The sequence below is a fragment of the Pinus tabuliformis genome, chromosome 5_1 (genome assembly GCF_031772625.1).
Source record: "Pinus tabuliformis cultivar Carrire ecotype Pingquan chromosome 5_1, CPIR1, whole genome shotgun sequence".
In the NCBI taxonomy this organism is placed as follows: Eukaryota; Viridiplantae; Streptophyta; class Pinopsida; order Pinales; family Pinaceae; genus Pinus; species Pinus tabuliformis.
This window is the reverse complement of record NC_142305.1, coordinates 706,587,812-706,613,285: the sequence shown is the minus strand read 5'-3', so window position 1 is coordinate 706,613,285 and position 25,474 is coordinate 706,587,812. Positions and strand designations below refer to the sequence as shown.

General features: G+C 34.7%; 1 long non-coding RNA gene across 2 annotated transcripts in view; it reads right to left on the bottom strand.

Moving 5' to 3' along the window:
- The window catches only part of LOC149166883 (uncharacterized), a 99,497-nt gene extending 84,851 nt beyond the window's left edge, over positions 1-14,646 (bottom strand). For both annotated transcript variants that reach the window (XR_016260513.1, XR_016260512.1), the window contains exons 1-2: positions 13,858-14,646; positions 13,704-13,762 (exon numbers count right to left, since the gene is read on the bottom strand). This is a non-coding gene — a long non-coding RNA (uncharacterized LOC149166883). The remainder of the gene's footprint in view (positions 1-13,703; positions 13,763-13,857) is intronic.
- Positions 14,647-25,474: the final 10,828 nt, after the last annotated feature.

Here is a 25,474-nt window from a genome sequence, read left to right as displayed (position 1 = left end):
CCTTTGTGTATAAGGTAGGCTCAATGTTGGTTCTGCAAAATCCATTCTTATTCATGTAGTTGTCGATTATGCTATACCAAGCTCTAGGTGCTTACATCAATCCATAAGGCGCTTTCTTTAACTTGTAAACTTTATCTTCATTATCTTCAACTTCATAACCTGGAGGCCACTGCACATAAGTTTATTCTTCTAGAATTCCATTCAAGAAGGCTGATTTCACATCCATCTAATATACTTTCCACTTGTTCCGCGTTGTTGTGGCTAGAACTTCTCTTACGGTATCCAATCTAGATATTGAAGTAAACGTTTCTCCAATGTCTATTCCTGGTTGCTGCGAGAATCCTTTTGCTACAAGTCTAGATTTGAATTTGCCAATTTCACCATTCCCATTCAGCTTTGTCTTGTACACCCACTTTACAATAATGAGATTTTTGTCCTTTGGTAAATCAATCAAATCCCATGTATCATTCTTTTCAATAGCTCCAATTTCTTCATCCATGGCTTGCACCCAATTTTCATCTCTGATTGCTTCCTCAAACGAAGAAGGCTGGAATGAAAACAATGCAAAATTTGAACTAACATCCAAATCATCATAAATATCTTTCAAACTTCTCATCTTTCTCTTACCATTGCTTGATTCATAACCCGATTGATTGCTGGGAGGATCTTGATCTATTGATCTGCTTGAAGATCCATGCTGCTATGAAAATCTTGGAGTCCTTGTTGGTGTGTCTCTATTTGGTGTCTTCGCCTGTGATTCTTGTTGCTCTTTTTCTGCTACAACATCTTATTCCATGAGTGGCACTTATGCATCAACTATTTTGTCTACAGTTCCATTCCATGACTCTTGTTCTTTGAACTCAACACCTCTTAATTATGGTCTTCTTTGTGACAAGGTTATACAATTTGTAAGCTTGTGATTGCTCAATATAACCAGTGAATATGCTTTTTTCACTTTTATCATCCAATTTTCCTCTTTTGTCGTTAGGCATATGTGCATAAGCTAGACATCCAAATACTCTGAGATGAGATACGCTGCAATACATACTTGACCATGCTTGTTATGGTGCTTTGTTCATCACACTCTTTATAGGAGATTTGTTGATCACATAAAGAGCACATGCAACTTTTTCTGCCCAATACTCATTAGAGAAGTTTCTGCCTTTAAACATGCTTCTTACCATGTTCATAATTGTCATGTTCTTTCTCTCTCCTACACCATTTTGTTGCAGTGTGTACCTGGTTGTAAATTGTCCTTTGATTCCATGTTGTTTGGCGTAATCATGGAATGACTTTGAATCATATTCTCCACCACGATCTGACCTCAATACCTTTATTTGTTAATCACTTTGGTTCTCTGGTAAGGCTTTGAATTCCTTGAACTTTGCAAAAGTTTCAGACATCTACTTCAAGAATTAAACCCAAGTCTTTCTAGTATAATATTTAATTAATGTAAGGAAATAAGAACTTCCACCAATCAACTGTGTCCTCATAGGTCCACACAAGTCTATATGCACTAGCTTAAGAGGTTGCGTTTTTCCACCAATCAACTGTGTCCTCATAGGTCCACACAAGTCTGTATGCACTAGCTTAAGAGGTTGCGTTGCTCTGTATGCAATTCCCTTTGGAAAACTTTCACAGTGTTGCTTTCCTAAGATGCAACACTCACAAGTACTAGCAACTTCTTTGATAGGAGGTAATCCTCTGACCATCTGTTTTTGCTACAACAATCTTTAACCATAAAAGTGCAAGTGTTCAAATCGAAAGTGGCATAACCAATAATTATCAGAACATGCAATTGTAAAAGAACTAACATGATCATTGTAATTCATAACTACAGGAAAGAGTTTGTTCCTCATCATCTGCACCTTCGCTATTAGGTACTTACGTGGAGGCTTGTCATATATAACACATTATTGACCTTTAAAGATAACTCTATATCCTTTATGTGTTAATTCACCAACACTTATCAAATTATGTTTGAGACTAGGAACATAATATACCTATGAGATTGTCTTTGGTTCCCCCTACTTGGTCAGAATGTTGACCACTCCTTTGCCATTTACTTCCGCAGTCTTGTCAATCCCCAAATTTACCTCTGTTTTCACAGATTGATTGAAATTTGCAACCAAATCCTTGTTGCCTATCATGTGGTTACTGTAATAATTGTCTAACAACCACACACTAGCAGAAGATTCATGCATGGTATGAAAATCTAGGAACATGGAGTTAGTACTCTCTGTAGTGACATTAGCTCTTTGGTTCCCTTGATCAGTGATTTTCTTCTTGCAATCATGAGCATAGTGACCAAATTTATTGTAATAATAACATCTCACATTTGATTTGTCAACTTTTTTATTATTGTTGAAGCTTATGTAGTTGCTTCCATTTTCATGTTCATGCTCTTCTTGGCCATCTCTCTGACCACCATATCTTCCGCTTCATCCTTTGCCTCTCGATCTACTTCTGCCTCAACCTCTGTCTCTTGAAAAAGAAACTTGACTTTTGAAAGCGATCTCTAAAGTGGAATCCTTATTTCTATCTATCATTGCCTCATGTGATAGAAGTGATCCCATCAACTCATTAACTGTCAATGATGCCAAATCCTTGGCTTCTTCTATGGCTACTACCATAACCTCAAATTTGATAGACAAAAATCTAAGGTCCTTCTCAACCATTGTTTGATCTTTAATTTCTTCAACATAAATCTTTAATTGATTTACAATAATTATGACCCAATTCATGAAAGAATTGATGTCCTCTGTCTCCTTCATCTACAGACTTTCAAAATCTCTCATAGTATTCTATAACTTAACAATATTGACTTTGGCCATACTTGTATAGCTTGTCGCCAAAGTGTCCCATGCTACTTTTGCTGAAGACGTGATCATAATCTTTTGAAACACTACTTGGTCCACTCCCAACTGGATGAGCTGAAACGCTTGTGCATTCTTCTTTTTGTCTTTCTTCCATCGTTCCCTCTCTGTATTACTGAGAGCTCGTTTTGTTGCTTCATCCTTAAGTTCTGAAAACCCAAGCTGAACATAATCCCACACATCATGTGCCTGCAATGTGGTCGCCATCTTAATGGCCCACGCATCATAATTTTTCCCTGTAAATGGTGGGAATTGGGGCTTGAAATTTGAGAAATTCATCTTCCTCCAAAAATTTCTTTTCAAGAAAAAATTTCTCCTTTAATGAACTTTTTCAAAAAAAAAGTACACCTCTCAATAAAACCCTAAATTAAAAAAATAAATAAATAAATAAATTAAATTTTTCAAAAAAATTAATTTATAAAGTTTCCAAAACCTTTATATAAAGATATATTTAATGAAACCCTTTGTAATTTAACCGTGCTCTCTTTTTAATAAGAGACTTCCCACTTAGTAAAGTCAACGTATATAAATCTCTCATATGAACCTTTGAGACTTTACGGTACCCCTTATAACTTACTACTTTGAGACTTTACGGTACTCCTTCGAAGCGTTAACACATTGTTCACACTAACGTGTTCTTTTAACTAATTCGAATGCGTGCTAACATCCCTCACGAAAGCTCAGAATGTGTGATAACGCCCCTCACGAAAGCAAAGTGTCGCGCTAGTCTCTTAACGTTGTGAAGTGGTCATCAATCCGCATACATGCAAAAGCGCATAAGTTTTTTATTGTTAACGCGACTCTTTCTTGACCCTGAATGTGTTATAACGCCGTATAGATAACCTGCAAGATGCGTTAATGCTCAAACACCACGAGAAAAAATATATTTCTCCTCTCACACGGATTGCTACTAATCTGTTCTCCCTTGCTCTGATACCAATTTGTTGGAAAGACAGAGAAGATAAAGCAAATAATTCACACACAAATCCATGAGTTGCGGCTCTTCTATTCATCACACAAAACATGATACTTACAATGAACTCGATGAAGGGTATTTATCCTTTTCCAACTAGCAACTTGCCTAAAAAATCTTGGCATGCAACCACACACTAAAAGTCGTCTATGACTTAACTCAACTTGACTCAACACTCAAACACTCAATCACTCAGTTAAATTACTCTCTATGTTTAGCCAACTCCTCATGCAGGAGTAATTATCTTATTTTAACAATCATCAAATCAAATTATACTTTAAATGGTAGATGTAATTTTTTGTAGAAATGTCTAATTTTCTATAGAAACAAAAGCATATTGTTTATTGTTTAATAAAAGAAAATTAATATTAATTATATGCAAGATATTTTTTATGAGGGAATTATTAATCAAATTATTTTTAATTAACATTATATTAAAATTAATAGAAACTATTTTTATTTAAAATTTAAAATAGAAATAAATAAAAAAATATTTAGGTTGATGATGATGATGATTAATGTTTGTTAAGATCAATGTGGTTTATTGGACCTTATAAAGTAAGAGATTAATTGAGGAAAGGGTTGGTAGTGTGCCAAATGTTTTAGCAGTGAGAATGGATGTGAGTGAGAGTGGGACAATCCAAGAGAAAGCGTTTTTCATCTTCAACTTTCCTATTATTACAAAGGTGATATATTCTTTCAGCCCAAGGTGTCTTAGGAATGGACCAACACCCAATTTTACTTAGAAACTTGTGAAAAATTATTCTTATTTTCGCAATGTTCATCTTCTTGTGAGAATTGGTCAAGACATAAAGATAATTCTTATTAGCGATAGTGTGTTTTTCCCCTCAAGCTCCTTAACATCCCACAACTTATCCTTAAATTTGGAAAAATAGTGTTTTTAATATTATCCTTCTTTTCCAACATGATCTCTCTTTTATCCTAGACTACCTGAGCCAAGGCTAAACATCCTTGTGCCATCCTGAGTGAAAAATAAAAACCACTTTTTAACCATATATATATATATATATATATATATAATTATAATCTTCCTAAAATCTAGATGAACACTCAAGTCACTAAGTTGTTCAATTCTAGAGAAATCTCTGCCCAGGGTGGCCCTAGGTTTATGTTTACATGCTTGCACCATGATGAAGGCATGACATACGTGGAATATTATCCGTCAACTTTTTGGACCTTACGCAAGTTCTCGGATAAAAAAAGGTTATGAATCACATATCCTTTTAAAATGTAAAAGTTGAATAATATAATATGTTTACAAAGTCTACTCTAAGGAGGCATCAATTTTCCTTCGAAAATAATGGATAAAATCAGGTGAAAAAAACGTCTTAGAAAAAATTTGTTTATGGACTCTCGCAATTAAAAAAATAGCACATTTCAACATTTTTTGGTTGTTCATGCAAAATTGTTGCCTCCATAGACAACCTAAATTTACAAACACAATATTATTAAATTAAATGATTAATATTTTTATTTTTTTTACTTTTGGGTAAATTTCCACAAAAATTTCATTAATTAACATAGGTTTGCAACATATACATGGATATTAACCAGTTTCTCTGCAAGTGCATAACTCTCCTAACCATAACAATTGTGACTACCCTAAGAGCAATTGTGCTTAAAAAAGCTAACTATATCATAACAACTGCATAAAACGTGCCCACTATCAAGCTTTAGCACATATATACACTATAAATCTCTATTCTCTGAATACAAAAAGATCAAAAAGCAAAACCATAAAGGTGAGGTGACCAAAGAGTTGGCAAGGATAGAAGTGCCAACTACTCTAGTGCTCTATGTTGGTAGCTATGACATGTACCACGGCATGAGTGAGCCAACCATATTGAGGCAAAATACCAAAACCAAAAGCGGTAGTGAAGCATGTACTATTAATAAAAGATGACCATTGGAGACATTAGGTCTCCATTCGTTGAAGGGACAAAGTTGAGAGGGGGGGTATTGTTGAGTAATGGAGTATTAATCACCACAGGAACATAAGAAATGTTTCTCGAGTCAAAGTCTAACTCCGACACAACATATCTTTACCCCTTTTGTAGGTGTACAAGAATATGATCCAAGCAATATCAAATGCTTCTGAGAAGGCATTTTAATTCCCCCTGCCCTATAAATATACTTTAATGGTCCACTTGTTTGTCACAGATGACCAAACATAGTAAGGAGTAAAGTTGTTGATAACCTAAAACAAAATGTAGGAAGTGCAACTTTCTCTTTCGAAATTTACCAAGATTAGGAATACACTTGATTTCCTGATTTCCAACTTCAGAATCTGAAAAGTAAGCTTTGTCCCCAAATTCCCAAGATTCTAGATTTTGAACCTCCTTACGAACTTCTGGGGGTATTTTATCAAACATAGATGTCAAAGAGATCCATCCAAATAGGTTCCTAGAGTGAGAATTAAACCTCAAACTAAAACCTCTCCTATGGCCTGCCATTCTCTAACGAGGTGGCATAGTCGCGCAAAGACATTAGGGGAATTTTGAGGTATAAAATGGGTCTCCTAAGAAAAATGTACAACCAAAATAAACTTTATGAGAACCAATAGGATTCAATACGATTATGTCAACCATGGGGGATGATTCACCACTTTTGGAGTAAAAAAGCAAAAAAGATTAAAAAATAATAAAATAATAAATCTATTTTTTCAACTCGTATTTTCAACTTATATCCCTAAGGTTTTACTCAAATTTCAAGTGAGTACTCATTTGATGCAAAATTTAATTCCTCATCCAAGGAGTACCCATGTTGCATACTTTCGATGGACCCTACTACAGGAAAAATGAGAAATACATGAAAAACGTGATTGCAATCATGCTTTTTCATATATTTCTCATTTTTTGTGTAGCAGGGTCCATCAGAAGTATGTAAGATGTGTACTCCTTGGATGATGAATTAAAGTTTGTATCCAATGAATGTTTCCGCTTGAAATTTGAGTAAACCCATAGGGAGATAAGTTGAAAATATAGTTTTTTTTCCCTCTTAAATTTTATGATGTAATATAATATTATTTTATTTTTTCCACTATTATTTTATAATTTCCTTAGGAGACCCATTTTAGACCTCAAAAATCCCCTAATGAGTTCACAAGAAGGAAAATAAAGATAAGCTTAAAATTTTCCCTTAGGGTTGTTGACCAAACTAAGCAGCGAGTTCAAAAATGACAGATGTGATGGACTTTGAAAGAGGATGATACCATCACCAAAACCCACAATGCACAAAGCTAGGGACAAGCCCCGCCTTCTTAAAACACCTCTAGATAGATGGACAAAAGGAATTAAAAGTAACACTCTAGGAAGAACCAAGCCAACTCGTGAAAGAGGGAGCACACCATAATAGACTGCAGTAGACAGTAGAGAGAAGCAAGAAGTAACATTGATACAATAGATAAGTACTTGTAGTAGGAGAGTAAGATGATAATCAATAATTAGGCGTAGACCAAGGGTTTTGCAACCTTCATGAGACCAACACAAGGGAAAGTCATGGGTAAACTTAAAATGGAAAAAAACCCATCCCAAATTACAACTCAGAAAGTACGATAAGCCCCCTTGGGATTTTGAGGAACCGGGGAAGACTAAACTGCTAAACCAAATAAAAAATATTCCAGGGTATGAGACTGTGCACACCAAAACCGAATAGTTGAAAGAAATACCTGGGAAATTAAGGCCTTGCAGCACCGAGGAGGGGAGCATGACCACAAGTTTAAAGATTGACCCAGAGGCTGCACTTTGTAAGAACAATATAACAAACATTGACTTAGAATTCATTGTAAATAAAGAGACTCCCTAGTCTCAAGTGCTTCCCTCAACCGAGCTTGGATGGAAAGTGATCGACGCACAAAGGATGTCATACCTATCATGTCAAAATAAAATGAAACCAAAGGATTTATGACGTTATAGAGTAGCACGTGCAATTGCCATCGCCACCCTTTACATCCCTTCCCTTTATAATCACAAGAGGGAGCAAACTCGCATGCATTCAGAGGATTGTTACTCTACCCATGAAAGGCTAAGGGAGGACAAGTGGGTTGTATGGCACACGTCTTAAGATAGGCATTATCTTTACATTACAAGGCACCATTAATGCATTGCAAGCACACAAAATATGCTCCCATTGTGGAGCCTGTTAGGCCCATTAAAACACACCTAACCAGCACTAAGTGAGCCAAGATAAGTGCGTTTAATAATTACATGAAGTTATGGTTTTCAACATCCACCACCTTCGCTTGTTGAGAAGGGAGCACTACTAAACGATGGGATTTTATTCCCATCATACTTACCTTACACATCTCTGAGTTGAAAAGACTGTTGTTCAATGTCTCGCATTCCCCTCTGCCTTAGATAGTGTGATAGTTAAGACTCCCATTAGGGACTTAATTTTTTTTTATTTTTAAATAAATATATAATATTAAAAAGAAAAATAAGTTTATTGAAATTTTAAAGATATTTTTCATAGTTTTTAAGATATTTCAAAAATAAATTTATAATATATTTTATTTTTATTTATAATATATTTATCACTTTCAAATATTAAAACACTGAGAATATGAATTTGACATTCATTTTCTTCTAAATAGGAAGATTTCCAAGTTGGAGATCATGTTGTTGAGATATTTCTGAATACAACTATGTAACTTATAAGAAACCTCTAATCCCTATACATCTTCCCCTTCCCAAACTTCTTCCTCATCACTTCATCTTCTTTACAATAATTTCTATCTAACTAGGGTAGCAATATAAATTAAATGGTTGGTAAATGTTGATAGGCATCAATCCATATTAAGCATCAAAACACTTCACCATATGTCTCACGTTGCTAAAATTACATAAAATCATAAAAGCCAACTAAATTGTAGTTTTATTTTAAGTTATCATTAATATTAATCATATAAAAGAATTAATATAAAAGTTGAACATATATACATTTAAAAAAAACATGGCACGAGATTCTTAACCATCATCATTTAAGCCCACTATACCATATAGTTTAGTTTTGTAATCTTTAAATAGACTTTGTTACAATACCATGGGCCAATAAGACATGCCCAAAACCATATCTCACTTCATATTGTACTAGTTCATATGGCATTAAAATAATTAATCAATTTAATTCGAAGGACAAAAGGAACATAACTATTTTGGAGATAAATCTCAATCTTTAATTGATATATACTATTCATTCTCTAATTTATAACTTTCATTTATCCTATATATTTGTGACAAATCATTTCTAAATTCTAACATGTATGTATACACATAAAATCCCTATCCCTCTTTATTCTAATTTTAATCTATTTGAAATTAATAACTTACAATATTATTATTAATCTCCGTATCGAAGTGTGAGCTGATAGTAGGGCATCTCCGGGATTTGTGCCATGTATATTGCCTCAATAAGAAAGGACGACGGGTTGTCTTGTTACAATGCTCGCAAACTTGCTCTATACTGCAAAGTGGCATCACACATGTAGATCATTTAGGTGAAGGGCGAGGACGAAGGGAAATCTCCCTGTCGAAGTTTTATGATAGTAGCTTTGAACGTTTAGGATGAATTTTTACTAGAATGGTTATAGGTTTTCGAGCAAGATTGGGGATGAATGTGAAGGTGTCTCAAGAGGTCTGCCACCTTGGTGCAAACAGTTTCATTCTCCTCCCTGTGGTCGGCGACAATGGGTATGTTATCTCAATGTGCTTCTATTATTCTCTTTCCCCTATGAATCAAGTCCATATGATATTACGTTAGAATCGAATCTCTAAACCAATGCATGGAGTTAGAAGGAAACCCATCCATGAAATTTGGGAGGAAAGTGTTGTTTTTTCTTATGGGTTGTCAAACTATTGTAAATTTGTTTTTGTTTATTATGGAATTTTACTGTCTCGAATGGGCATATATGTACTGGGATTAAACATGTATCTCTTTGCATGGATGGTTTTATTTATTTGTATTTATTTCTTTGTTTATTCGATGAACTTGATGGTATTTAGGAGGCAGCATCTCCTAGGTAAGGAATTGCTCAAATCGAATATGTGTTTTGGCTTGAGATGGCTCGGGGATCCCCGGGTTGATGTTTTCAGCATTTCTCAGCAGACCCATTTCAAATCCATGGGAAATTGTTTGGTTTTTTTCCCTACTCCTCACTACTATATGGAATTCTATTATGGTATCCTTACAGGTCTAAATTTACAGTGTGTGTACTGGGCCTTAACACTGCGAATCACTTCGAGCTCGACGCCTTGGCTTTCTATTTCAGAGTTTCATATCTTTGTAGTATTTGGTAGAAGCGCAACATGGTGGGTCCCTCCTCTGTTAGAGGCTCCTTGGCTAGTGGGCATAATAGAATTATGAGGCAGCGATAGGGAAGGATCCCACCCCAGCCTCGCCAAGCTCGAGGTAGGGGCCGCAAATCTACTTCGAGACTCATTCGGGAATCAACCTAGTCATACCAAACCGGCACACTTGCTCGAGTTCGTTAGTTAATATTGGGTCGGGAAGTAGAATTAAATCAATAGGCAGTTGGTGCAGAGCTGGATATGGAGGAATGTCGAAATTTGGTGTCAGATCCTAAACATTCCTGAGGTCGATCTTCTTAATACAAACAGATTGTTTACCTTTATTGGTTGATGAAGAACATTGTGGCTAGAGCTTTGATGAATCCTTTAGCTGACCCATCCAAGACTAATCCTTGTCTCCAGGAAATTCATAAGGAATTTCATCTTATACAATTCCAGATTCAACAACAGAATGTCTGCCTCAATCGCATTTAGAAGCATATTCCATGTCTCCCTCAAACATATTTGCATAGTTTTGGCTTTAAGTACTACTATGTATAGATGAAGGCTTTGCAGACTTTGATATTATTCTTTAGTTATTTATAGTTTAGGAGACTTAAAGATACTCAGACATATATAGCTCTCCTAGATAGTCTTAAACTATTATGTTTTTGGATGACTTATAATGCAGTTAGGTGCCCAACAAATTTGGTTTCCCAATGCCCAAGTTGAGGCCACCTAACCATAGGAATATGGATGTAACCTGTTTTTTTAAAGAAAATTAATGAAAAAGGTTCTACCAAGCTTACAAAAAAAATTTATTATTAATAAGATGAAATCGTTTTAACATTATTTAATAATGATAACAATAATATTTATATTTATCCATTCTTTATCCTATAATTTCATTATTATTTAAATCATTTATAATAAATAATTGTTGATATAATGATAATGTTATAATAATTTTATTTTTCTTTTAATTTCTCTGCTTTAGCTATTAATAAATATTAGTTAATTGATAATTTTATTAATTATTATTAATATACTAAATTATTATTAATTAATAATATAATTAATATAACCTATGACTTGAGTAGTCACCCAAGGGCATCTAAATTGTCAAAATTACCTCCGATAGCACCCAACCTTGGCCACACCAGTGCTTTAGCATGGTTGGACTTTTTCCCATGGAAAATGAGTCTCCATGGACTTTTTCCCATGGAAACTTAGTAACCTTTACACCTCTCCATTTTATATCAAATAAAAATTATTAATATCATGTTATTATTTTTTTGTTGCTATTTAAATCACGATTATCAAAACTTTTATCTTTTTCGATTAATCTTTTTTTTTAAAGAGGAAAAAAATTATATGAGAAATATAAAGTAGCTGTAATACCTTTTTCGATTAATCTATTCTGATTTTGGTCCAATTCTATCGATTTGAATACGTTTAATTATCAGTAATGTTTTTTATAATTTCAATTTAGATCAAATTTACCCTCCCTTGAATGTTTCTGTCATTTAACCTTTAACCTTTCCCACTATCGTAAGTAATTTGTAATTAGGATATAATCATAACTTCATAATAATATTATTTCTCCCAAAGATTAGGAACAGAATAGCTATATAATACAATTCCGATGCTGAAGTGACTCGCAGCCTCCACGGTACCTCGACAGTCTATCCTCTTTCTGACAGTTGAGAGATCAAATGGGTCTGACAGGCTATGAGGAAAGATCATGAGCGTGTAATCCGGTATACGTAGCCATCCAGCTTCTGATTCTAATCCGAACGATAGCTATACCCATCTGGACAAGTACGCTAGCCCTACGTCACCTCTCCATTGGTAAACTTCTCCCAAACAATTCATTCCTTATTTAATAACTATTAATTAATTGATAATATTATTGCTTATTAATAATATATTGAATTATTATGAATTAATAATATTATTAATATATTACTATTCTTTATATTACTCTTTAATCTTTTTATTATCAAAATATTTATCATTTTTATTAATTTATTTTAATTCTACCGAAATCTTTCTACTTTGAATATCCCTAATTAGTATCAGTAATATCACTAATAAATAATTAATAATTTATTAATAATTTATTAATTATTATTAGTATTTTTTTAATTTTAAATTGAGTTAAATTTATTTAATCTTTAAAATTTATCTATATTTTTTTACACTATTTTTCCATTCACAACTAAATTTGCACACCATTTATCTATTCACAACATTCAAAAAAAACTTAACCGATGAAAAAAATTATATCAATAACATTTATATATTCTATGTGTCTCTACTTTTCCTATAAATTACAGGGTAAAAAAATATATCAATAACATTTATATTTTTTAATCAATATAAAGAACAAATTAAAAAAATATATCAATAACATTTATATTTTTTAATCAATATAAGGAACAAATTATAATTTATATGATAGAGAAGATTTTAGTTATTAAAATTAAATAATCAAAAAACTAATTAAAAGATATAGAAACATGTGGAAACCAAGATTTTTGGTATTTAATATCCAAGATTTATGTGGTTTTTTATATCTATCTTTTGTGGAAAGATTTTCGTCATTAAAATTAATTAAATGCTTATCTAAACAATAAAAAAACCAATTAAAAAATTAAAAAAATTAATTAAATTAAAATATATAGTAACTGTAAAAAGAAACCAAATTTATGTGGTTTTTGATATTTATCTTTTGTGCAAAGACACATGGTTTTTGATATTTATCTTTTGTGCAAAGATATGTGAAAAGAACGAAGGTAAAAAAACTTACAAAGAAAGAGGAAAAGACAAATAGGTAGTCATGTTTTTCTTAATTAGGAAAAGAATTATCATTTTAGCAAGTTCTCTAGTTGTCTAATTAATAGATGACCTATGTTTTTTTTTTATTATGGAAAAAATTATCATTTTGACAAGTTCTCTGGTTGTCTAATTAATAGATGAACTGGATTTATCTCATCATATTTTCTATCCAATTGTATCCAAAATTTAATACAAATTTAAAAAATCATAAATTTAAATGGTTCAATCTACAAAGATAAATTGTTTTAATATTTTTTCAAAGTAATAAATCTATTTATACATCTCAAAGCATATTTGAAACAAGAAAAATCAAAATCTCCCAACAAATTGTATTGCTGAATTCCAATAAAAAAATTCATTTTATTAATTACACTATACTAAATAGGTAGGAGTGGTGTGAACTTTTGTGTCTAAAAATATGTATTTGAGAGGTCAGAATGGTTAGACCGCTCATAATTAGGAATGCAGGAAAAATTGTGGTGAACAGCTTGTTAAATTATTACTGAATATAATTTTTTAGAAAACTTCGAAATCTAGTTCTTCCGTTCCAATATATGACCTTTCTAATGCCTCATTTCGTAAACGATTTAAAACATTGTCCCAAAATTAAACCTAGACGATTTAACTGTTTTGGAGATATAAGCCAAGAGTGAGTGTTTCTAAAATAGCTATAAAGACTCGTTTGAAAAATAACTTTTCTTCACTTACCTTTGCTTCATCGTATCTTTGTATCTGCTTATTCCTCTGGAAATCTTCGTCATCATTTCCTGCAAATGATTGAGGGTGTTGAAGGTTCAGGAAAAATATATTACCCCAAATTGAAGTAACCAAATGGCATCCTAGAATGTAAGTTCTATTTTACCTTAAATATGCGGCCATCAAATGATCAAGACACTCAACACATCTCTCTACCAGAACGGCTATACAACAATAGGTCTGCTTTTACATGTGGAAATCTCATTGAGGAGATTCAGCTGAGCCTCTTCTCTTGCGAAAACCACGAAAGACTGGGCAGGTTTGCATTTACATGTTGAAATCTAATATGGGACATTCAGCTGAGCCTGTCCTCTTGCAAAAACCACGAAACAATGGAGAATCATATGTCTGCTTCTGTAGATGTTAAAATCCCAATGTACAAATCCGAATAAGGCAATGAGCAGGAAGAAACGACAGAATCATAACTCTATTTCTGGTACTTGTTCCTGGTTGACTCTTCTTTTCTACAAATTTCCTTTTGCTTTCATGTTCACGGGAAACCCTTATTTCGAAACCCTAATTTCCACATGCTCGTAATTTCCACATGCGCAGATTGACAGCCTTTCAGCCCTTTCGACTTCTGAAATAGCAAATTCATAACGCCTGAAGTCGGAAGACTCAATAAAAATACGTTTGCTTCAACCCTACTGAGCAACACTGTTAAAACGCTGCCACTCGGCATCCTCTCCAGCTCGATTCCACCGAACACAAGTCTCGTACTCCGAAGAAATAAGAACCGATTGTCAATGAAGTATTATTAGTAGACGCGAAAATAGACGCGCCCTTCGCCTCCCGAGAGTTATCGCGGATAGCTCTTTTTTTGCTATCGAGGAAAGGACTTCGGGCCACTTTTTCCCTACGGTTAAACCAAGAGCGGGCGTTCAGAATAGGCGGAAATTTCGGGAACAAAAGCAAGAAACGAAGTTGGAGATCTGGGAAGCAATAACTAAGAATACATGTCGTGTTGAAACAATTACGTAAATTAGAAAATGAAACCCTTCTTAGGTAATTAGAAAACGAAACGTAAAAGAGCCCAAATGATTTATCAACAAATAAATCTTATAATTAATTTATTTTAAGATTTAAATCTCCCTTTAACTAATATTTGATTTAAAATATAATTGATTTATATTTATTTAAATAGAGTTAACTATTTTTAATTATTCAATTATTTATAGTATATTAACTCACTTATTTTAATATATATTTATAAAATTGTCAATTTATGTTTAATCTAATAAGAAAATTAATAACCGAATTAACTGATTTGAATTAAAAAAAATAAAAATAAATTAATTAATTAATTAAATTTTGGTCTAACTAGCCATTTCCCGGTCAAATGGCGCTGTCATGATTCTAGCGATTACCTGGATATTCTGACCAATCTATTTATAATGCATTGCAAGATCTGCTCATTCAACTTGTCCTGACGATGAACCACACTGGCATCGAAAAAATTATCTCTATTTGATTTTTGCCGAAAATTCTTCTCAAAAATAATAGTCTAGTTATTCTTTTCATGGAAAGCCCAAAAACACATGGTCAGTGTCAAAAAAAACTCTTACGCATAGCCCATAACCTCGTAGTCTAACGAGGCATAGCCCACCGCGTAGTCTAACGAGGCATAGCCCATAAAAGCGTAGTTAACAAGGCTTTAAATTTGTCACGAAAATAATAGAAATCTTTGTACATTTTTGATAAAATTTTATCTAAAATTTAGTGAAATCTATGTTATCACTGTCAAGTTTCAATCTATATGTTGTTGATGATGTTGAATCTATTTCTATCATCAAAAATAAGATTAGTCTATTCCCCATAATGATACTGAATCCATTTCCATCATCAAAAACAACATTCAACTACTCTTAATATTAATATCAGATTAAAAAAATAAATAAAAAATCAATTCCAATCTTTTTTGGGATCAGAAGACAAAATTTCCATTAAAAAAAACAAATTCAATGATCTTGAATCTATTTCCATCATTAAAAATAAGATTGATCTACTCCCCATAACGATAGTGAATCCATTTCCATCATCAAAAACAAGATTCAACTACTCAAACAAAAAAATTACAACTCCAACCCTTTTTGGGATCAGGTGACAACGCTGGGTATAACAGCCAGGGAAGTGGTTTTCTATTCGGCTACTCTTAAACAGTTGGCCATTTTAAAACTCTAATTTAGCTGCCGCGTGTCTATTTCCCCGAGGGTTTTCATTGATATGAAACCCGAAAACAAATTAGCGCCTTTAAACAACCTCTAATTTCAGAAAACTCCTATCCAATATCTGCTTTTACCGACATCACAAGCACGATTGAAAACGAGCGCGTTTTACTGCTGAAAACACTCTTTCGAGACATAGACCTGACAGTTCATAGTACCCGATTGACATCCTGAAATGGCTGTAGTGCAGATTACATAAACGAGGAGCCAAAGTTCATATTAAACGTACGGTACCTTTCCCGCCAACCGTTTCTGTCCACCTGGCTGAGGCTGCGAGAGTTTCTTACGAAACCTAAGAGTTTGGCTAATGTCCAAACGCCCCGTACGCTCACGATTGCATATGGTGCGCGTTTTACGGACGAAAAATCTTTCCAGCCATGGCCCTCCGTCAGTACCCTAATCACATCTCCGAATGCATTCAATCCAGGTGTTCATATACGACACTGTAAAGTAACGTACTTGTGCACGCGAAGGCAAAGTTTGTACGGCCTCTCACTTTACTTTATAATGGTGCCAGGTGGTCTATTTTTGAACTTCAGCCTTACCCTTTCGAGGCGCTGACAGTCAAACAGATGAAAATAGAAGACATGGTCAAGCGTTTTTTCAAACTGTAGGTTCATGTCTATTCGTCCAAACTTCTCTTTCTATCTTTTCACGACTGTACGAAATTTATGGCCACCGCTTACAAACCTAGGTTCATGTCTATTCGTCCAAACTTCTCTTTCTATCTTTTCACGACTGTACGAAATTTATGGCCACCGTTTACAAACCCTACCAGCCTCTTTAAAAAAATCTAAATAAAAGTTATTTAAATTCATAATTTTAAGTGCTTTTAATTTTTTAATGGTGTTGAATTCATTTCCAGTATAAAAAATATGATTTAGACACTGTTTCTACAAGATTTTTTAAAAACTTTTTACCCACATTTTGACCACTTTTAACTTGCCCCACAATTCCTCCACTTCCATAAACAACTCCTTTAAAAAAACCCTACCAACCTCAGGCAACCAGTACACTACAACGCAGAATGAAAGGAAAACCAATCATAAAGCATATGAGATCCAGTTTCCTTACGAACCCGGACAGCCAGTCTCATACCCTTTGCTTGATACACATTAAAGATATGATTTGCAGGGATTGATAAAAATTGTTTCGCCTGTCGATTCTATAACATTTTAAAAACATATGATTTGCAGGGGTTGAGAAAAACTGTTTAGCCGGTTTCATAAGACTTTTAAAAAATATTTGTAAGTAATGTTAACGAAATGGGTATATGAGAATGTCTAAACGCAGAATGAAAGGAAAACCAATCATAAAGCATATGAGATCCAGTTTCCTTACGAACCCGGACAGCCAGTCTCATACCCTTTGCTTGATACACATTAAAGATATGATTTGCAGGGATTGATAAAAATTGTTTCGCCTGTCGATTCTATAACATTTTAAAAACATATGATTTGCATGGGTTGAGAAAAACGGTTTAGCCGGTTTCATAAGACTTTTAAAAAATATTTGTAAGTAATGTTAACGAAATGGGTATATGAGAATGTCTAAGTGAATAGGGTATAATGCGAAATATATTCTCAAAATGTAAACTTTTCTTTAAAATATAAAATTTAATCAAAAGTTAATTGACGTTGTGAATAGGAAGGCAAGAGTAGTTATTATTTTCCAAAAAAATTCAATGCCATAAACAACATTTTAAAGCCTTATGAATCATATTATCATTAAATCTACAATCTTATTTATCATTTATAATTTATAATAAATATATGAAATATTATTTTAAATATATTATTTTTAATTTTAGTCATTTTACTAATCATATTATTATTAGATCTAAAATCTTATTTATCATTTATAAGTTAAATAATAAATATATTATTTTTAAGTATAAATTTAATTTTAGATATCAATTAAAGAAAATGAAATATTTTATATTAATAAAATACAAATATAAGAAAAAACACCGGCACAAATATTAACATAAAATAAAAAACAATTTGTAAAATAAACCATAAAATAAAAATCGATTTGTAGAATAAAATAATGCAGATTGGATATTGCCATACCAATCTCTTTTTCATTATCTTTTATGAAATAGCCAATATAATCTTGGGATCATTTAAATTGTAAGATTATTTAAATACCATTTAAATGCTAAGACAATGCGTTGTTAATGTCTAGTTTTGAGGATTTGTTTCTTGATTCAATATAAAAATTTGGCTAGATTCTAATTCTCTTATGATAACATTTTTGAGAAGATTTGAATTTTTTTATAATAACATTCCTTCAAAGGGTAACTACAGAAGGTCCAAACTTGGGAATCTAGAGAAACAACTTGCACATCTATATTGATTTTATGTGAATTAGCCATATTTCTTTATATTTATTTATTTTTTAATTTATAAAATAATTTAGTTTTTTTCCTGCATATATTCTCAAAATACATGCCTTTTCGTGCTTATGTTTTAACATGTAGTTGCAATATTTCTTCAAAGTCTATTCAATATATTTTTATACTTGATTTTAATTCAAATAAGAGTGGGCATTGGGTTTCGATTTTCAAGTTTCCATTTGGTTAATAATATTTCCTTAACTTTGTTATTTTATATTAAAATTGAATTTTGATAATATGATTATTAGATTTAAATTTCAAAGTTGTACCAGTAGGGTTAGCACATACTACATACTTCATATAGTGCATATATTATTAGTAGTGTGTCTTTTAGGTTGTCCACTCAAGTAACTATATCAAGGTTGTCGATCATGTTTAACCATGAGTTGACCGGTTTACTAGTGAAGAGATAACATTCTCGTAGTCACCAAAAGAGCTTGGAGATAGTAATTGTCAGAGAACTTGAATTTAGTGTTGCTTCTACATGCATATATAATCCCCTTCCATTCCATTACATTTCATACCCCCCATATATCTCAGCTCAAGGTATCTCCCCCTTAGCTCTCCACTCGAGTTACCATATAGTTGTTGCTAGTGCAATTTAACTACGTGTTGACTGGTTCCTCAATGGGGAGATGACGTGACAGTTGGAGGAAAGCCAACTATGATTCAATCCTTCACCAACAACGAGATGCGGTGACCAATGAAGTGGTATTACTAAACCAGTATTAAAATTTTATAGATTTTGGGCAAAACCCCTATTTTAATAAATGCATTCACACACACACACACACACACACACATATATATTTTTTGGGATATTCGGGTTAACCACTATGATAATTTAATCACTTAAATTTTTTCAAATTAGAGCTTTGAACCTCTCTGCAAAACTCTACAAACCTTGCCATTGTGACGGATGTTTTTCTATAACAGCTCTTCCTATGGCAAATGTCTATGGAGGGAGCGGTAATTATTCCTATAGTCAGATCGTTGCAGATGGTTGAACAACTTGAAAGCATGTGGCATCAAATTTTCACCTCTCTGGATCAACTCTGAATCATGATCAATAGGACATGCAGAAACATGGCACCCAATCCAAAAGAAGAGGACTAAGCAGTTGCTTACCAAAAGCAGTCATAGACCCTAAACATGAAGCAAGATCTAATCGAATCGGGGAGTTTATTCAATATACATATGACCATGTGCTCATAGGAATTTTTTTGGGGACTTGACTTACATAAAAAGCCAACTCGGTGGATCCCGCTAAAATAGAAGCTAAAGGGCTAGATAAAACTCAAGCTTGGCACCAAGCGAATTTTCACCATCATATTTTTTAGCTTGGAAGATTGATATAGAGTGTTTGAGAATGTAATATATATCTTAAATTATGTTGCATTGTACCTTTGATGGTGGATGGAGTGATTTAATCCAAATAAGGAAGACTTCTCAAGTGTGGCTCCAATTTTACTCGCTACCAACAGATTTTTGGAATGATGAAACATTGGATGGAATAGAAAATGTTATTGGGGATTATGTCAAAGCATTAGAAGCAACAAAGTGATGTTGTTACATATCATATTCTCGCATATTTGTGTACAGGAATATATTTAAGCCTCTCTCAGAATCTAGTGATATATATTTTGAGGATGAGTTGTGGAAGCATATGCTTGATTATGAGCAAATCCCATTTAGGTGCATAAGGTGACATGAGTATAGGCATTTATACCCTGACATCCCCTTGGTTAAGAAAAATAAACCCTGAGATTCGATGTTGGCTCCACCCAATGATGGGTTCACAGTGGCAGATCGAGGGTAATGGAACACTAGATAGCCACCTCCACACCAAAACACATTGAAGAAAAAAGGAGGGTTAGCAAATCGATTCGATTTGTTGGCCTCGTTGAATAATGTTGAAAACTCTACCCCATATCAACTGACAGATGTGGAAATGTGAGAGTTTTTGGGACCCTCCTCAACCTTGACCAAGATCAATCATGCAAATGCTTCAACTAATATAGAGCATACCAAGGCCCCTCCTTCACAACCTCTTGTAAAACACATGCCTTCAAATCAACCATCGCATGATTCTGCATCACTACCTCTTTATCACCTAGTTGTACTTCATGTAGTACCTCAGGAGATTGATGCACTCGTAGATCGGGTGAAACATATGGACCTAGACTTTGATTCCTTAAATCTATCAAGAATAGAAAAAATATTGGAAAGGTAAGGATCCATTCATCCTCCCAAAGCATCAAGTTTTTTTATTAGGAAGAGTGTATCTAAAGTATAAACATATAGCTACCAAATTGAGTTTAGGATCTGGAAAATTGGGAGTCCAAGCTCAATCTCTGGAGGAATCAGGTAAAATGCATAACGAGAAGAAAAGGCCAGGTTTGAAATGTAATTTACAAATGTTGGATGGATTAGGAGGTGACTTGGTTAATTCTAGGCATGTCAGGGTTATCATGAAGGTATTTTTGGCTCTAACAACCCTTAGTTATGAAGATTATATCATGGAACATGAGGGTCCTTAATAGCGATGACAAACATGGACTCCTAAAAGATAAATGGTTAGAAGAACAACCGTAACAACCTCGATTAAAAAGGAGAAGAGGATTGAAATTTGGCCTCAGGGTGTGATTTGTGGAGGCCTGATTGGAGAAAGTTGCGAAGAATGGCGCTTGTTAGGGTTTGTTCAAGCAGAGCTTTGGTTGCTGCTGTAACGGTTCCTAAGCCCGCCTCAAGGGCCGAAGGCAATCCATGCTTTGGGGTGAAGGTGATCGCTGTTGTAAGGTTCTCTTTAGTGCAAGAGCATGCAGAGGAATGGCTTTCCCGCAGCCAAACGCCTGAAATACACCCAGATTTGTGTGCCGACGCTTCTGTGGGGTTTTCCGTCAAAATATTTCACGCGATCCTGGTTTGGGAACGATATACAAATCTCCAACGAGACCACGAGGCGAGGGCAGCAACGGAAGCTCACTTTCTGGCGTGGGTACTCGAGGAGGTTTTCTTCTTGCGGCGGATCGAGGTCATAAAATACGTTTTAGAACAAAGCTGCCTTCGTGCCGTAAGGCGTTTAGAGGTCAGATCCAGCAAAACCTAGAACGTATGGAGAAATGGAAGGGGGGACTGCATGATGCAGATCCGTTCCCCTTTTCAACGCAGGGGCCTAAACTCTGTAGAGCGAGCTTGGATCTACATGGTCTAGCCTATATCCGCGCACAGCCAGAGTCCAGGAAGAAGATCGAAGGCATAAATAATAGATCGTGCAGAGCTTTCGCAGATCTAGACATGCAAAAGGAAAAAAGCTTAAAAACGGGGCCAGAGCTGGAAGTTTGCCTACAGCCAGAGCAGGTAACATCTATTTGTTTTCAGATTTTGATTAAACCCCCTCAGGGGAAAACTCGTTTAGTATGGGTACACGCAAGAAGCACCTCCTTGCAGCTGAAACAGCAAATATGGGCAGAAATGGGTTACCCAGTTCAGATCCAACGCCTGGTCAGTGGTAGACGGTCCCTCCAGGACTGTAGAACGATGGAAAACTATGAGATTGGTCCAGGATCAATCATCACTTTAAACTTTAGATTGAAAGGAGGGGCTCTGCCTCAGGGACAGCCAAGCTCCTCAGGGGGAGACAAGGGGAAAAAAACAGTACCCCAGCAACAACCCAAGGGAGGCTTATCCTATAAAAACATTTTACAGGGCAGCAGAGGTTCAGGGTCCTCTCCAGACCAAGGCGGACACATACCCAGGCCATACATAGTAGATCAATCAGAGCAAACCCCAGCCCTAAATGTAGATACTTCAGGGCTTGATGATTTCGTTAAGTCCTATGAAACGAAAGCCCTAATATGCCGTTTCAACAGTTTTTGGCCTAAACCTTTGGATCTCTTCCATTGGATCTTCACCAGCTGGACCATGGAATGCGACATTCATCTATGTTCAAAGGGGTTCTTTATAGTAAAATTTACATCCAAGGAAGTCAGAGATACAGCCATCAGTACTGGTCCATGGTTTTGGGGAACAGCGGGGCTGTTTATGACCCCATGGTTTCCAGATTTTGATCCAAACAAAATGACTTTATCCAAAATGCCGGTCTGGGTGAGACTATACAATCTTCCTCTTCATTTTTGGAATGAATGAGTTTTGGAAAGCATTGGGAACAGCATAGGGAAATATATCAAAACAGATCTGGAAAGGGTCGATGAAAGAATCTACACTTTTGCACGTATATGTGTGGAAGTAGATTTAAGTAAAGGGCTGCCGGACAGTATAAGGCTGATCTACAAACAACAAAACTGGTTGCAAGTCCTAGATTATGAAAACACCGCTTTCAGATGTAGGCTCTGTAGGCAAACAGGACACTTGCAAAGCTCATGCCCAGAAGCCAAGAAAGTTAACAGTAAAAAGAAGCAGAAAGGGAAGAAGAGGAAAGGATGGCGATTTTCACCCCTAGATTCAGAGGACGAGGCATCAGAAGCAGAGGAGGAAGAAATCCCCGCAGAAAAGACCGAGGTTTCTCAAGAAATGGAGAACCAGGAAGGAACCACATCAGACAACAAGGACATACAGATTCACACAGAGAAGTCAAGCGAGGGTATGATTATGGGAGGGATCAAAAGGCATCACCACTCAGATACTTCAGATTCAGATAAGGAAACTGCCTCTCAGAAAGCAGAAACACAGCTGGTCATAGCATCGATTGAGCCCACTCAAGGAGAGTGGCGCAAGGTCGAAAAGAAAAAGGGGAGAAAAACCTAATGGGTGAGACTTAACTCACCATCGGAATGCAGTTTTCTCCCCTCCTTATCTTCCCTCCTCTCTATCTTTTTCTCTTTCTCTAATACAGTTACTGTGTAATGTTGCATGTGGTGCGAAAGCACTGGAGCCCAATGGGCATCTTTTCAGAAATGCTTCAAAGCATCTGCTAGTATAACTCTTTATTATTTTTTAATAAAAAGTTACTGTTTTTTCCTTTGGAAAAACAACCTCGATTAAAAATGCATGTAATAAAGTTAATAAAGGAAAAATAAGACCAAGGTCATGGGACACGTACTCTAAGTTGAATGTTGGGAAAAACATAGTGGCGAGGATCACTTGTGATTAATTTATGGCTCTGGGAATTATCAAAGACAATGGCAAAGGCAAAGAGGCATTAATTGGCATTTATTTATGAAAATAATGGAAAATAGGATGGAAGGGAGGTGAAAGGTGACACGTTATATGTGAGGAGGAAATTGAAGGAAAATTGAGGAAAATGAAGAAAATAGAGCCCTCAATGATAAAAAGGCTTATGATGATCAATTCATAGCTTTTGCTAGTTTATATTTTTGTTAGTTTAGTCTTTGGCACTCTCATTCTATTCTCTCTCTCATACTCTTGCAAACTTAGAGTTTTCTTGGAGCACTCTTGGAGAATTTTGGCATACTTGGGATTTGGAGAAACAAGGCAAAGGAAAAGGAGGAAAGTGTAAGGGGATAGTGGGATCAACGACTACAGCTGGATTGCTTTGCACGTATCGAGTTTCATGTATGATTTCCTTGCTAGTTTCGGCATGCATGGTATATGCATGTGGTTATTTAGTTATGATCTGTTATTGGCATGGAGGATTGCTTGGATTGACAATGGTTTTGCCTAGCCTCGCCATTTCCTTGATAGCCATGGCATTGTGGGTTTTGCAACTTGATTGCTTATTATTGGTGCTCATGTTCATTATGGTTGTGGGTTCAGTTCCTATTTCCTGGAGCCTTGGTTGGGCAAATTCTCTAGATAGGGGCTTCACTAGGGGAGCAATATGATACCACATGCATTCATATTGGGGGATATATATTCAGGAAAGAATAACATAATATATTGGGGAATATATAGGGGGTAAAGGGTTTCTATATTGTTAGGTATAAAAATTGGAGCTTAAAGTTAATGAAAAAACATAAAGGGGTATAAGACATGTTAACGATAAAATGTATACCTACAATATCTAATGAAAGTGAGCGTTTTTTTTAATTGGGAAGGTATATTGGGTTTGTATTGGTAGGGGGTAAAATAATGTGATTTTTAGAGGTATTTTCCAATGTGTAGTCAAATTAAGGGTATTTTTTAATATGCCATGAACGCATGTGATATGTTATATTTTTATTTATTGAAGCCCCTATGGATCTAGAAGCTCTGGAACAACTTGGGTTGAGTTACTAGTCCTAGAAGCCTTGGTTGGAAAAATGTTGTGGAGCACTTAGTGGGTTGAGTTACTAGTCTTGGAGTCTTGGTTGGACAAATGCTCTCGAGCCCTGTGGTAGTTATGGATTGAGTTACTAATCCTCAAGTTGGGTTGCAACAAATGCTTTGGAGCCCTGGACAACTTCGGTTAGTGATGTCCAACAGTGAGATGGAATCACTAATTGAGGGTTGAGGTAATTTGGCCTCTCGAAGCCATGGTTCAGTTGTTCTTGGTTTATTCCATGAGATCCCACATTTGTGCTTGGAACATGGCATGGGTGTGATTGGCTGGAAGAAAATTTTGGTTCAACCCAACCTATGGTCGGGTGGTACATGGAAATCCCTGACTTGGTCGGTTTTTTCATACGTTAATAAGAGCTATTTTCCTCTTATATTCTATGAGTAATTGTCCTTGATATGAAGTGGTTTTTATGGATGTTCTATTATTTTTAGTATTCTCGTTATATGTTAGATTATAAGCATGGCTTCATGACATATTCTAGTTATGGTTATTATCATTTTTTGATTGGTAAATGAATGGTTATTGAATACATGACCTAATAGATGTTTTTTGCGACTATATGAGAGGAAAACAAATATTCTTGATGTTTTTCAAATAAGTATGAGACCCCTATGTTCATATATGCATTTATGACCTATAGATTACATGTTCACAATGTGTTTAATGAAATGTCTATCATGGTTAGGACTAGTTAGGTCAAGTTCTTATCTAAGTTTTGTGTTAATTGATTTTACCTAGTGTCATTCATCATTTTGGAAAGTTCTATAAAGTTTTGGGTAGAGGTATACATGTTAGCCCTGAAAAAGTGGCTTAAATTATGGGGTCGCATGCTCAGAACTAGGAAATCTAGACTTCCTTC